Genomic DNA, 15,209 nt, shown 5'->3' on the forward strand with positions numbered 1-15,209 from the left:
TTCTACCTCTAAAAGTTCCACTGAAATGGTAGAAAATATGTATGAAGAAGAATAATCAGTAATAGGGATGGAAATCAGAAAAGGTTACCATCTGTAGACAGAAATGTTAAAATTTCTGGAAAATAGTGAACTGACATGGTTGGATTGAGTCAATAAAAACCATCACAGAGATTAGGTTTCAGAGAGAGGTGATAGAGAGGTGAGAGCTGTTCTTCCCAACAACAGAACCCCAGAGAATTCAGATCTGGAGCCACAGGGAGAAGGAGCAGAGAAGGTAATTAATAGAAAGGCTCTGCAGAATGCTTTTTTCCCTATCTTTTCCCACTCTACTCCAAACTCTGCACAAAAGGCAGTACACTATGCAGTTCACCCCTCTAAATATAGTCTTCCTGACTTGGGCAGTATGGGCAGTCATAGCTTGCCTACCTGCTTCTTATTCTCAAATGTTCCTACCATAAACCTGCCTACCCTGCTCTGCCCTGCCCTGTATGAGAAGCATGGTAGAAAAACATTCCTGTATAACTGCCAAGGAAATCCCACCAGGTGCCTCTACTAGTTAACCCAGGACTTCATTTATAAATATGATTGGGCCATAAAGGCAACAGTTATGTAAGAAAAGCCAAGAGCATAAAAGACAAGGATTCAGAAGAACAACAGAACAACTGATGCCAAAAGAAATAGAGTTGAAACAGGACATAGAATATAACTTTTTTTTTTTAAAGTGTTACTACTGTTTTCGGGGAAATTTGGGAGACTATTGTATCCATAAACAAGAGTACGATATTTTGAAAAAGGAGCCATAAAAAAACGTTTTTCAAAAAAATTAAAGATTTTTAAAAGATCCTGAGTAGAAAGGCTGAATTTACTGAAATGACATGACATAAAAATAAATTTGAGATCTGCGAGACAAATTTGAGGAAATTCTTGGAATGCACATAAAAGAAAAAAAAGAGAAGGGCACCTGGGTGGCTCAGTCAGTTAAGCGCCTGCCCTGGCTCAGGTCATGATCTCAAGATCCTGGGATGAGCCTTGAGTAAGGCTTCCTGCTCAGTGGGGAATCTGCTTCTTCTTCTCCATCTGCCGCTTCCCCCTGACTTGTGCTATCTCTCTCTCTCTCAAATAAGTAAATAAGATCTTAAAAAAAAGAGAGAGAGAGAGAGAAAATTTAAGAACATAGAGGAGAGAGATCTAAGATCCAAGAGCTCAGGTGTCTTCTAATATCTTTCCAACAATAAAAGCTTTTGGAGGAGAAAATACAGATGACAGAGAAGATGAATATTTCAAAGAAGTAACAGGATATTTTCCTGAGCTGAATAAACCTTGAATCTTCAGATTAATATAGCTTCAAGTGGAAAAATGAAAAAAATGACATACCTTGACACTTTCTGGTGAATTTTATGATTTCCAGATACAATGAGAAAATTCTGAAAACTCAGGGAGGGAATAAAAGAGCCACCTGTGAAGAGAATGGCAGCAGACTTTGCATCTGCTTTTCAGTTTGCTAGAACACATTAGAGCAAAGCCCATAAAATGGTGGAAAATTATTTTGAATCTAGTTTTTCAATTATAAGGGCAAAATGAAATTTACAAGGAGTTAGCAGGTCTGCTGTTTTGAGGGACCAACTTAGAAATATATTCTAGAAAAATTGAAAATGAATCCAAGAAGTAGGTAGACCTCGAAATCATGGAAATAATCCAGTTCTGATGGAAAGATATACCAGTGAAATAGCCTATTTAGTCTGAATTAGGAAACAGGAGAATGAAGACTCTTCAACAAACAAATGGTTATCAAGACCTACTGGATACTTAAGAATCAAGAAGCAAACGTTGACACACCACATATGTACTTAAGATTTAAGTTTCTTCAGGTCAACCAGAGAAGAGAAAGAAAATAAGAAATGCTAGGAAGATAAATATTCATAAAAGGTTGGAGTACCTGGGTGGCTTAGTGATTGAGCGTCTGCCTTTGGCTCAGGTCGTGATCCCGGGGTCCTGGGATGGAGTCCCACATTGGGCTCCCTATGGGAAGCCTGCTTCTCCCTTTGCCTATGTCTCTGTCCCTCTCTCTGTGTCTCTCATGAATAAATAAATACAAATCTTTTAAAAAAATAACCATAAAAGGCAGTCAAGTCTCAATATGAAGCAAATCAAAATATAGTTTGAATTTAATAAATGGAATATAAAAAACACTGGTGTCTGAAGCACATAAAGTTAAGCCTCTGTGATCAAGGGAGAGGGTCAATAAATACAGTGAATTCCTCTAAAATCTCTGTGAGTTCTAGTTCACTGGGTAAAATAACTGCTTCCCCATTGTATGATTTATTTTCCCCTTTGAAAGAGGTTTGTAACTTCATGGATGATGTTTCTTATAGATTATGCTTTTTATCTAGTTTTTTTTTTTTTTTTCCATGAGAATATTCCTAAGGGTGAAATTAAGTTTCGAACTCTGGTTAAAAACATTTTATTTTCCCAAAGGTATTTTTGTTTGATTATCTATGGTCTTTTCAGATCTTCATGAGATGGTTAACTAAGTTTTAACTAACTGAAAATATAAACCTATATACCCATTAAGAAACAATTAGTTTTTAAGAAATGTTGATTCCCCAATCTCTTTCTATTTGATTGATTTAAAATTTTTAATTTTTAATTTTTAATTCAATTTCATTAGAATCCAATAATTCCTGCTTTAAAGAAATCATCTGAAGTTCAAATCCTCAAGTTTATTTCAGAGTTCTTTTTCTTCTGTTAAAATAAAGTAAAATGAATTATAATGCTTTTTAACTTGAAAATATTAATTGTGGCTACTTTAGGCAGTAGAATATTAAGAGAGGATTTCTTTCTTTATGTTCTTTTATATTGTCCAAACGTTTTACCATAAACATGTATTATTCTATACTTAAGTTACTTAAAATGAGCATTAGTAGAAGACTATTTGAGTAGATCACTGGGACCAGAAAGTCTCAGGTTAAATGATTTTATTTTTGATAATCAAAGTGGCGAGCCAAATAATTATGCAAAAATGGTACTGAATAGGATTTAAATAGGTGGTTTGGAAAACAGGTTTCAATCCATCATCTCCACTGTATAACTGAAACCTCTACATCATGGAACTCTGCATAAACTTTGCCCACTTGTAAACCTAAGAATCTCCCAGTTATTTGGGGACTTTTAACAGAGATTTTACTAATTGAAGAGTGTATACAAGGGAAAGAAGAATTATAGGTTTATTTCAAACTTCCTTAAAATGTACCTCTTAAAGAAAGTTAAATGGTCATTAGCAAGGCCTGGGATGTGGGGAGGTGGGGAGTTAGTGTATAATGGGTACAGAACTTCAATTTGGGAAGATGAAAATTGCTGGAAAGGTATGGTGTTCATGGTTGCACAACATGAATGTGTTTAATGTCACTGAATTATACACTTAAAACTGTTGAAATTTTTAGGTTAATTTTTGTTATGTGTATTTTACCACAATAAAAAATTTCCTGTTTCTTAAACCCAGACATGATTTAATGTGATTTCAGTGAGACCTTTCCTTTTTTTTTTTAACAGTATATTTTTATAGATTAGTATATTTTTGTCAACCTGTAACACAACTAAGTTTTGTACCTTTTACAAGACCCTTTGTGATTTTAACAAAGTAATCCTCCCGGGAGGGATGCTGACAGAGCAGTAAGCCATCTCGGTCAGTCTTGGTATTAACTGTGAGGCTGTTTTGAGGGCCAGAGGAAGAAGTCAACTCTTTTCTGAAGAACAATGGATTGGGCTTTTAAAGTTGGAAGTTGGCTAACATTTTTGGAGATGAATATAGAAGATTTTTGAAAAATTTTTATTTATTTATTCCTGAGAGACACAGAGTGAGAGGCAGAGACACAGGCAGAGGGAAAAGTAGGCTCCCTGTGGGAAGCCAGATGTGGGACTTGATCCCAAGACCCCAGGATCACGACCTGAGCCAAAGGCAGATGCTCAACCATTGAGCCACTCAGGTACCCCAATTTAGCAGATTTTAATGATAGTTATTTTACAAAATGAAATTTGGACCAGAGGTTGCCTCTTTCTTAAATAGCTTCTATTTTGTGTAAACAACTTCTGGATATGCCAGAAAATAATTTCATGAAAACTATAACTTGCAGTTAAACTTCTGCTCAGTTTCCTTATAAAGTAGATCCTCAAGAGAGTGAATGGTTTGAGTTAACTGCCCCCAGCAATTGGCCTTGGAAGAGAGTTCAGGGATCACCAAATGTTCCGTGGCCATTCACTGCTGAGTAGCCAGGAGGTAGCAAGAAGCATTAATGTGTGCAATGGGCTCAGTAAACAGAATTGATTTCCAAACATGCACAGTCGCTAGCAGCAGTGGCGAGTCATGTTGTGTAAACGTAAAGCATAGACTTTACTCTCTGTCGGAGGTGGAGATAATCTACTCTCTGTCCTCAACTGGTTTAAAATCTGTATTTAAAAATAAATAAATAAAATAAAATAAAATCTATATTTAATTGGAGACTTAACAACTATATCACAGATTCAATTCCTGGCAGGCACTGGACCTTAGGGACAGTACTAACCTACAGGGGGCAGAGGCAAAGTTATAACCAATATCAATATGTGAATTCACATTTCACTAGAAGGATTAACAAATGATGTTTTTGTTACTCTTTTATTGTGTGTGTATAAATATATATATTATATAAATATATACATATGTAATACTAATATACATACACTAAAAATATATATTCTACACACATCTGTATGTATAATTTACAATATTTTTCTTGAGATTGTGATACTCTGATTAAGAACATTCTGATAGTGGAGCGCCTGGCTGGCTCAGTCGGTAGAGCATGGGACTCTTGATCTCAGGGAGTTTGAGCCCCACGTTGCATAAAGCCTACTTAAAAAAAAAACAAAAACAAAAACAAGAAATCATTCTGATAGTTGCCAAACACATACACTGATGGCCAATTTTCAAAGATTAGAAATGTACTGGGCAGCCCGGGTGGCTCAGCGGTTTAGCGCCGCCTTCCACCCAGGGTGTGATCCTGGAGATCCAGGATCCAGTCCCACGTTGGGCTCCCTGCGTGGAGCCTGCTTCTCCCTCTGCCTGTGTCTCTGCCTCTCTCTCTCTCTCTCTGTGTGTCTCTCAGGAATAAATAAATAAAATCTTTAAAAAAAAAAAGAAATGTACTTACAACTAAAACATCACTGACTATAATTTAGTCTTTCATTGATGACTCATTAAAAGACATCAGAATAATGGTGCAATATCCTAGGGGTTTCATTATGAATATCAATGATCACTATAGTATAATTCTATGGAAAATGTTAGGAAGGCTTCAATTTTTCGGCTGGCTTGAGTTTTATGTAAAATATGACTTTGCTAAAAACAGATTATAGTCTTAAAACTATGAAGTTACATAGCTCTCCCTACAGATATCGCCTGGCTAAAGTTAAAAGGGCCACTCTCGCAGCATTGAGGGCAAAAGATAACTCACATTTTTTTAGTTTAAAAAGTTAGAACTTTTCTATGAGAAAAAGGAAGCACTTAACACATATTTGGGATTTTAAAATAAGCTGTATGAAGCAAAAGTAAACAGGGTTATTAAAATAGTATAACACTATTTGACACGTACATCACTTACCTCTTCCCAAACTTTCACTAGCTTCCTGTTATCTATCTGATCAAATCCAGCTTACCTTAAATTAATAAATTCTAGATCCCCACTGACCCACCTTAGGTATTATATGTTTTTTTTTTTTTTTTTTCCTTTTCCCAAATGTTTTCTCAATCCCAGATGGGTGTCAATTCCTATTACCCATGCTGTTTGTTACTCGTGGATGATCCTTTCACTTCTGTGGTCATGCCAAATATTCTCCATCCTTTAAGATTCAGTTCAAAGCTTAATTCCTTCCTGAAGGAAGATGCCTCTCAATATCCTTCTAGGGTTAATCTATTCATTAGTCACTTACCAAAGATTTAATGACTAGATACAATGTGCTGAGCACTACCTGGGGCATTATGAGAGGTTGTAACCAAGACACAGCTTCTTCAATTTCAGATGCATATGCTGTCCAGCCTCCCCAGTTGGACTATAACCTTTTCAAAAACTAGCTGGTCCTGTATTATGCTTGATGTATCCTACTTAGCTAGAACATCTTGAACAAAGTGGGACATGTGTTGATTATTGAAACAGTTGGATCATTGGACCACATCTGCCTGGTATCAATGGTAAGCAAATGAGAGACAACTGGAGGCACCTTACCAGTCCTTGGACACAAAAAATCTTTCTATAGGTGGAGAACAACAGGGCCACTATATAGAATTTATTAATTCTGTATTGAATGAATACATGAATGAGTGAAAAAACCAATTAACCTTCTAAAAGGAAGGTGAGAAAACCATCAGGATAGGGTGACATTTAAGTAAGCGAGAAGAAAAAAACAGGTATTGGTTTCTCTGCAGCACAAGAGAGCAGTGTCTCTCTTTTTTTAAAAGATTTTTTATTTATTTATGAGAGACACACAGGGAGAGGCAGAGATGCAGGCAGAAGGAGAAGCAGGCTCCCTGCAAGGAGCCCGATGAGGAACTTGATCCCAGATCCTGGGATCACACCCTGAGCCGAAGGCAGATGCTCGACTGCTGAGCCACCCAAGCATCCCAGCAGTGTCTCTTTGAGTGAGGATGTAAGGGCTACATTTCTCAGTACTCCAAGTGCTAGGTTTGACCAACACATGGAGCCACAAGCCAATGGGACAGTTGCCATTTTGGCAGCTTTGTAAGAAGACTTTGCTGAATGAGCTAAATCTTACCTGGCCAAGAGGAATTCCCTAGCTTTACTGTAAACCATTAAAGCAGAAAAATAGGCTTAGAAGCATTGGAAATGAGCCAAAAGAGAGTGTCAAGAAGACAGCAGGGTCTAACAATAGAAAACGAGGCAGTAGATTAGACAGAGTAGGTGTGAGCAAGGGAGACAAAAGCAGATAAGAAGGACTAAGCAGTAACCAAGGGAAAAATAGCATCAGTACTGCTGTCCACACAGACTGTCTGTCAGAAAGGGTCTCAGGCAGCAGAAGCAATGAGGGAGATTTTTCTAAGGCATACAGTCAAGTTCTGTTCTTCTGGAACCAGCAAAAGCATTAATATGTAGGACACTGTTCTGAATTTACAAACAAGGTGTGTACTTAATGCTCATTTGTAATTTGGTAACTCAAATACATTTTCCTCTAGAAATTCTTTTAATTAGGTTAGGTACTTATCCCAAATCATAAAAACCTACTTAAGTTCCATGTACCTGAAGTTTAGTCCCTTATACAGGTATTTTAGTCACATCTAATTACCCTTAATGTTCCAGTTACTCTGGCTGCTTAAGAGATAATACCAAAATTTGTAGACTTAAAACAACAATAATTTTTATTTTGTTCATGAATCTGCAATTTAGGGTTCAGCAGGGATAGCTCATCTCTGGTCCACTTGGTATCAGGAGGAATAGGGGAAATAGGGGGACCTAAGAGCCAGGGTCTGGATTCCTATGAAAGCTTGCCCACTCATAGATCTGGTGGTGGTTGGTGCTGGCTATTCGTTATGGCCTAAGCTGCAGGTGTTGGCTGAAACACACATGGCCTCTCCGTATTGGTCTGGGCTCCCTCACAACATGGCAGCTGATTTCCAAGAGCAAATGTTATGTGTGAGAGATACAAAGAATACCTCAGAGACAAAGAAATTGCATCTTTTGATGATCCAACCTTGGAAGTCACCTACCATTGTTTCCACTGTGCTCTACCAGTTAGACTAATCATAAGCCCATGTAGGTTCAAGGAGAGGCCAACAGATTCCAGCTCTTTATGTTGAGTGCCAAGATTCTAGAAGAGTACGTGGAAGTAGATATAATTATATGGCCAATTTTGGAGAGTACAATCTGCTATCACATGTTACCTATAGGGAAAATAAAATATATTCCAGCTTGAAAGGCAATATAGCACAGTGAATAAAGAGCCAGGACTCTAGGGCCAGATACCTAGAACTCTGTTATATATTCTTGTGTAACACTGGACAGTTTGCTTAAGCTCTCTGTGCCTCAGTTTCCTCAATTATATAATTGGGATCCTGTGAAGAAAAACTAGTTATTTTGAAAAGAGCTTAGAAGTCTATCTAGCTCCCTATATGTTAGCTACTATCATAATACCAGGGAGACACCCACTCCACCTCGGGCAGTGGTACTTCATGGTTTCTGGGGAAATGGTGGTAGTGGCAGCACTACCAGAGGTAGAAAATAATGATGACAGTTCACATTATTGAATACCTAATACCTGTCACTTACTAAGCCAATTAAGTTGACTTAAAAACCAATAAGGTAGGCACTTATATTATCCAGGTGACTGGAAAACTGTGACTTCAATAACTTGCCCAAAGTAACATCTGCAAGTGATAGATGTAGGATTTTCCCCAGATTATTTTAACTAAATAGAAGACTGAATTCTTGGATAACTGTGTGGAATAAAATCTTTCTCCTAGGGGTACCTGGATGGCTCAGTTAGTTAAGCATCCGATTCTTGATTTTGGCTCAGGTCATAACCTCAAGGTTGTGAGATGGAGCTCCAGACCTGGCTCCATGCTCAATGGGGAGTCTACTTGAGATTCTCTCCCTCTCCCTCTGCCCCTCCCCCACTCATGTTTTCTCTCTGTCTCTCCCAAGTAAATAAATCTTAAAAAAAAAAAAAAAAAAAAAAACCTTTCTCCTAAATCTGATTTGCAGGTGAATGAAAAATGAATGGCATTATGCCATTGGGATTGTTTATTATAGCAGTAAGCTTATCTTGACTGGATTAGTACAGGGAAGATAAGATAGAGTTAACCCTTGAAGAACATGGGTTTGAACTGTGTAGGGGTCCAGTTATACATGTATTTTTTTTTAAAAGACTTATTTATTCGTGAGAGGGAGAGAGGCAGAGACATAGGCAGAGGGAGAAGCAGGCTCCCTGCAGGGATCCTGATATGGGACTCAATCCCCAGTCCTGGATCACACCCTGAGCCAAAGGCAGATGCTCACCATTGAGCCACCCAGGCATCCCATACACATGTATCTTTTTTTCTAATAAATACAGTATAGTACTGTAACCATTTTCCTTATGATTTTCTTTTCTCTAGGTTACTTTATTATAAAAATACACTATAAAATACATATACTAATATGTGCTAATTGTTTATACTATTGGTGAGACTTCTGGTCAATTTAGGGTATTAACAGTTAAGTTTTGGGGGAGTCAAAAGTTATATTTGGATTTTTGACTTCAGGGGAGGTTGGCACCCCTAGCCACCATGTTGTTCAAGGGTCACAGCATTTGGGCACCACTAACTTAAGGATTCCTTTCTTAAAATGGCTCTTCTTATTTGCATAATACAGCATATTTGCCTAAAAGATAATCATTCTTTAGGTCAGTTAGTACCAGTCTCATTTTCTTCGTAATTAGAAGACAGATAGCCTTTGGCCCACTGAGAATAGGGCTGGGAATACTGATCTGGAATACTGAACACTGATATGAACAGATTGCTTAACAAATTAGGTTGGCTGTTCACCAGCTGAAGAATGCCTCTTCTAAGGTTTAACTCAGGTGTAAAATCTAATGGCTTCCAGTTGTTTGCTTGTCTCTTTTGTTTTGATGTTTGTTTGCTTGTTTGTTTTTAAAGATAATTCTCTGCTTTGACTACACTGGTCAGCATGGCCATTAGGAAGAAACTTTGTCTGTTGATATATACAGGTTCCCTAAAAGTGGACTATAAGTTCCACGATGTTAGGGACCTTGCCTGTCTTCTTCACCATAGTATCCCGGTGTCTAGGATAATGCCTGGCACACAGTAGGTATGCAAAACTTGTTGAATGTATGAAAGACTGAATGTTTGAATAAAAGCTCAAGGAAACAAAAATGAGAAGTCCATAAAGTAATCTGAGTTCTTTATGCCAGTGGCATATATCACTCAAAGACTGTGTGAGGGAGGGGCCCAAAGTGCTTCCTATAATACTGTGGATGCAGTACCAATTGATAAATGCTTGCCTCCTGTGGCACCTAATGCCTGGGAAGGAGGAGGATGGGATAACTTTTGTAGGATGCTATTTTTTATCTCTGAGGATGGTGTAAATATGGTCACAAAATTGGTTGTGGTTTTAGTTGTATGAATCACATGAAAGTCTGTGGGAGTGAGCTGAGCAGATAGCCAAAGAATATAACACTTCTCAACATTTGCCTCTGATGGATAGGGTTTAAATTCATAAAAGTAAAGAAAATCTAGAATCATCCTTTAAAAGATTCATCCCTGCATAAAAGCAATATGCAGCCTTTGGTTCTCCTGCAGTCATTGAAACAGAATTCAGAAAATATGAACGATCCTTATATTAGGACAAGCAGCAGCTGAATATCATTCCAATTAGAGATTACTTTCCTGCAAATCAAATATAGAACTTTAATATTCACTAAGTATGTTTTACATGAGTGTAAACTAGATTTTAAAGAGATGCTGTGTCTCTAATTAAAGGCATTTATAGAAATATGTCCCAAAAAACTAAGGTTCATTGAAGAGATAAAAAGAACAGACCGTCTTTAGTTTGAAGAACATGGCTCCAGTGAATTTAAATATTTATCATATAATTTTTATATCAAAGTCTTAATGAGCACTAACTTTTATGGCATCACTTCTGGAGACAATAAAAAATACTATATTCTGGAATGCTATTTCTAGTTGGATTTCCATCATGGGGCACCATTCAAATAACAGTTGATTTCATGAAGAGTAATGGCACATTCCTTTCTGAACTTAAAATTTCAAACACCTGCCATCAAAGAAGCAAACAATACAGCTGGAAGTCAGAGATTTTAGACTTTTTCTAAGTTTCTTTGTTAAGTTGCCTCAGAGACTCAAAGACCCCCAAGCAGGTGTTCTTTTCTTGTCCAATGAATAAAAAATGTTTGAGAAAAATCATCTTTCATAATTTCCCAAGAACACATGAAGGCAAATTGCTAAGCTTCCATTTCAAATGTTAGGGATTTGGATTGAGTTTAGACAACAGCTTGTACAAAATGTCACAGCTCCAATTCTCTGACGCTGAGATGGGAGATGCTGATGTAATAGAAAGAGTGGCTTTGGACAATCTAAAGGCAGAGCTGGAAAGGTAATGAATGATACATGACATCAGCCAACCAACTGCAAAGCTACCTAGTTGGTCGGAGAAGAAAATCAGGCAATATTTTCTGCAAATTCAAAGTGATGTGAGAATGAGACAATTGCTTATATAGTCATGCTAAACCATAATATTAATACCTCCTGTAATGTTCTTAAATATACAATAAGTAAAATATGATTCTGAGTTCAAATTACTTGGAAAATGTCTCTAATTCGCATTTCATTTTGAATGTGATCCATCCTGGAGACTTCTGGTAGATAAACTAGCAGGTTCTATTCTGAGTACCCAACTTATAGATTCACACACGTATGTGCTTTATTTTACACTAGAAAGTTACATAAGCTCTCTAGTGACCTCACATAACATCCTGTGTTCTTCATCTGAGTACTACTAGCTTATTTTCCCTGAGTGAATAAAGGCTGTTCTGTAACTAGCTTTAGTCTTACTTCTGTGATCCATGGTTTTAACTTGAATAACTTGCATTAACACTATGAGTCTTTCCTCTTCACTCCTATCTAATGAGGTAAGAGTTTCCCAATCCATGTAACATAAGAATGCCTATGGATTGGAAAATAAACAAAAGTTCTAGTTTGGTAGCTGTCTGGATATATCATCCCTTTTCACACAGAAATTTGAGAATACTGTGAAATTCACACATTTACAGAATAAAATCAGATGTGTAACTGAATGTGGAAATGGTGGTGTGTGTTTTGTCTGATGCAGTTCTGAAACCTTTTGGCATCACTTGCTCACATATCATTTAACTCAAGGGTGGATAGAATTCAAGAGGATCCAAGAACTCGGATGGGAAAAACATTACACTTTGAGTTTCATCAGTCTCAAACTGAAATTTAGCATTTCTTTTAATTAAAATGTAGGCTACAAACCACAGTACCTGTGATTTTGTCACCAAGAGAAATCACGGATATTCTCACATCACGTTATAGTCAGTATAGATATTCTGAAATATCTTTTACACTCATTACTACTTCAAAATTATGATAGCTATACCTGCTGCTAGCTTGTATTATTTAAGAATAAGTTAACATTTAAAAGCATCATTCTGAGAAGTCTATAGGCTTTCCAGGTTGCCAAAGAAGCCCATGACACCAAAAATGTTAAAAAACAACAACAACAACAACAACAACAACAACCCGAAACTGTACACAAAGAACAACCAGATTTCAATGCGAATCATTCTTTGCTATCTTTTGAAGCTGAAACAAACTTGACCTTGAAATCAGCACAGTCTCACTGCTTTAAGTAGATGACTGTGATGAGAGTAATTTTTTTTTTCATTTTGCCACAAGAAAAAACCTGTAGATTCTAGAGTATCTCTGAGGTCATGGCATAGGTTTCTCTCCTAGTGATAAACTTTATCATGACATTTTGCCATCAACAGACTTGTTCTCTTATATGCCACACTGCTGAAATCCAGTGTATTTTATAAGGGCATTGAAATAGTCATTTAAGAACTTTCATTTAAAACATCATAAAGGGAGATAAAAAGAAATCTTTGCTATCTAAGCTATAATGACAATTACTTATTTTTCATAAAAGAAGCAAACATCAAAGTACTCCATCAAAGATAGTATTTTTAAATGACATGCTACTGGTTCTGTTCATCTTATTTAAAATGTTAAAAATCAATTAACATATTTCTAGGGGGTGTTAAGAGTGTGGCCTCTGAGTTAGTGTAATTATGAGATAAATTAAATGACGAAATGATGCCTCAGTAGATATGCCTGGACTGTAAGCACATTAGACTTTTTGGAAAATCCTCCATGAGGACTCTGACCCAAAATAGACTTATCAAATGCCAGTCAGTTCAATGAATATTCAGTCATTGAAAACTACTGAAAAATTATTAATGCACTCAGTTATTCACTTATCACTGAAACCAAATACTGTTCAAAATTCTCATCTCCAAGAAAAAAATAAATGCAATCAGAATTTTAAAACTAATAAAGAATATAAAAAATAACAACAATATATTCTTGCATTACATTGAAATATAATACATATATCACAAAATATATATTATTCATATACACAGTTAAACCATTATTTTCTATCCAACAAAATAATAGGTACATTACATGTGCTGCCCTAAAATTTGCCTATTTTTCCTGTTGAATTTGTAAGATTTAGAAACCTGGTTATAAAGGCAGGCTTTGATTAACTTAAATGCCAGGGTTTTCTTTGAATTACAAGCTACAAAATCATTCAGTCTGCGTGCAATGATAGAAAATCCAAAATTACTAAACTTGGGGAAAAATGAACTATAAAAAGGCAAATAAAACAATTTGCATTGTTTACTGCAATAGGAATAAGGAGATAAAAGGCCTTATTAATCACAGTCATCAAATTATTCATTCAAAATTGAGAGCAAATATTAGTGACTATATCTGTATTTGAATTAAAATAACATCTACCAATGATAATCCAGATTTAGTGCTATCATTTCCTTCTGTGGGCAATATTTCAGTTCTTAAATAGAAGAACAGCTTACAGGACTCCTCGGTGAAGACTATCCAATGCCATTCTCTTCCACTGCTGAATTTGCAGAGGAAGACACTGACAATGTGCACTTTGCTTTAACAACCAAAAAGCAACTGCATGCACACATACATAAGAGGTTCCACCCCAACTTCTTTGGCATATTCTAGATTATTTTTCTCTAAACAGGAAGCTGTTGACAGTTTCCCTGGTATTTTCAGAATACCCTATTTACAAGAAAAAACCCCAACTTTTGTTTCAAAGTATAATGTTCTTTCCCCACTGTGTCTATTGTTGCTAATTATGCATGTTGCAAGCAAGCTAGAAACCAAATTCCAAACTATTCTAGGCTGATTCAGAATGGGTAACAATTTAAAAAAACACAAAACAGTTAGCAACATATTGCAAGACTATGCTGGAGTCTTGAAACCCAAAACAATGCTGAAGGGAGGATTCCTGGAATTCAACGGGGAATATTTGGCTCAAGCTGCAAAATCCGTATCTCTGAATAATGTCATGTTAGCAAGTGTTGAGCAAGAAGGGCGATTATATTTTAACTTTACTTTAGAGAACATTAATCCAAATTTAACCAAATTCCAGAGACTCCGCACAAAATTAGCAACTAGAATCTGCTTCACATTTTTTCCCCTGGTACAACAATAATTGCTCATGAAGACAAACTTGTAGGAGGTAAAAGAGAGGGGAAAACCGCAATAATCTATAAACATCTAACTATTGTATATAAAGCCGACTAATTACCTCACACAAAAGAAGCGCAGGATTTAACAGTCCATGCTCTGCGCCCCGGGAGGCGGCGGCGGCGGCGGGCAGAGCAGGAGCAGGAGCAGGAGCAGGAGCAGGAGCAGGAGCAGGAGCAGGCGCAGAGCAGGCGCAGAGCAGCCGCAGGAGGCGCGGCCGCATCCACCAGCTTCTCCCGGGCCTTTGACTGTGTGGACTCAGCCACAGAGTCTGCCTCCAGCTGACGTCAAAGTCCCTGTCACATGGCCAGATGAAAGCCAAGAGAGCATTGGTTGTCGTAGCAACCAGAGAACAGCTCTGAAATTATTTCAATAGGTCATCTGTCACTGTAGGGGATGTGTGTGTACACACACGCACCCCACAATCATCACGGACAGCTCCCCGACAACCTCAGCCTCCGAAGTTGTGACTCAAGCATGCCTACAACTCTCCTCTTGAAGACTGGTGTCTGTTCTTTCTAGTTCCTCGCAGGAAAATGCATGCCACCCTAAGTAAGTTCCCACTGGTCTCGTTATCACCAGCATGGAGCGTGTCTCTCTCCCTCCAGAACAGAAGGAAAGAAACTGAAAAATTCTGGGGGAAGTTTTCTGAGCTAATTAAAGCTCTCTGTAAGCAAATGGATAAAAACAGAAACTCAAGAGGAGCTGGAAGAAAAGATATCGTCAAAAAACCCCATAAGAATCCACACTGATGTTCTGAGACCATGCTAGTGATGGAAAGAAATACAAGAAACATGGGGGTAGTGGCCCAGGCCCAGGGTCGGATGAGAGAATCTAAGGACTC

The 15,209-nt window shown here is 37.3% G+C and overlaps 1 protein-coding gene across 8 annotated transcripts in view; it reads right to left on the bottom strand.

Moving 5' to 3' along the window:
• NCALD (neurocalcin delta) overlaps nucleotides 1-15,209 on the bottom strand; it is a 370,293-nt gene that overhangs the window by 65,941 nt on the left and 289,143 nt on the right. The window contains exon 1 of one of the 8 annotated variants that reach the window (XM_038555229.1): nucleotides 14,427-14,641. The exons of the other annotated variants lie outside the window; for them this stretch is intronic. The gene's annotated coding sequence lies outside the window, so the exon portion shown is untranslated. Of the gene's footprint in view, nucleotides 1-14,426; nucleotides 14,642-15,209 lie in introns of those variants that run through there. 8 annotated transcript variants of the gene reach the window in all.

Source organism: Canis lupus, chromosome 13, assembly GCF_011100685.1.
Source record: "Canis lupus familiaris isolate Mischka breed German Shepherd chromosome 13, alternate assembly UU_Cfam_GSD_1.0, whole genome shotgun sequence".
Taxonomy (NCBI): Eukaryota; Metazoa; Chordata; class Mammalia; order Carnivora; family Canidae; genus Canis; species Canis lupus.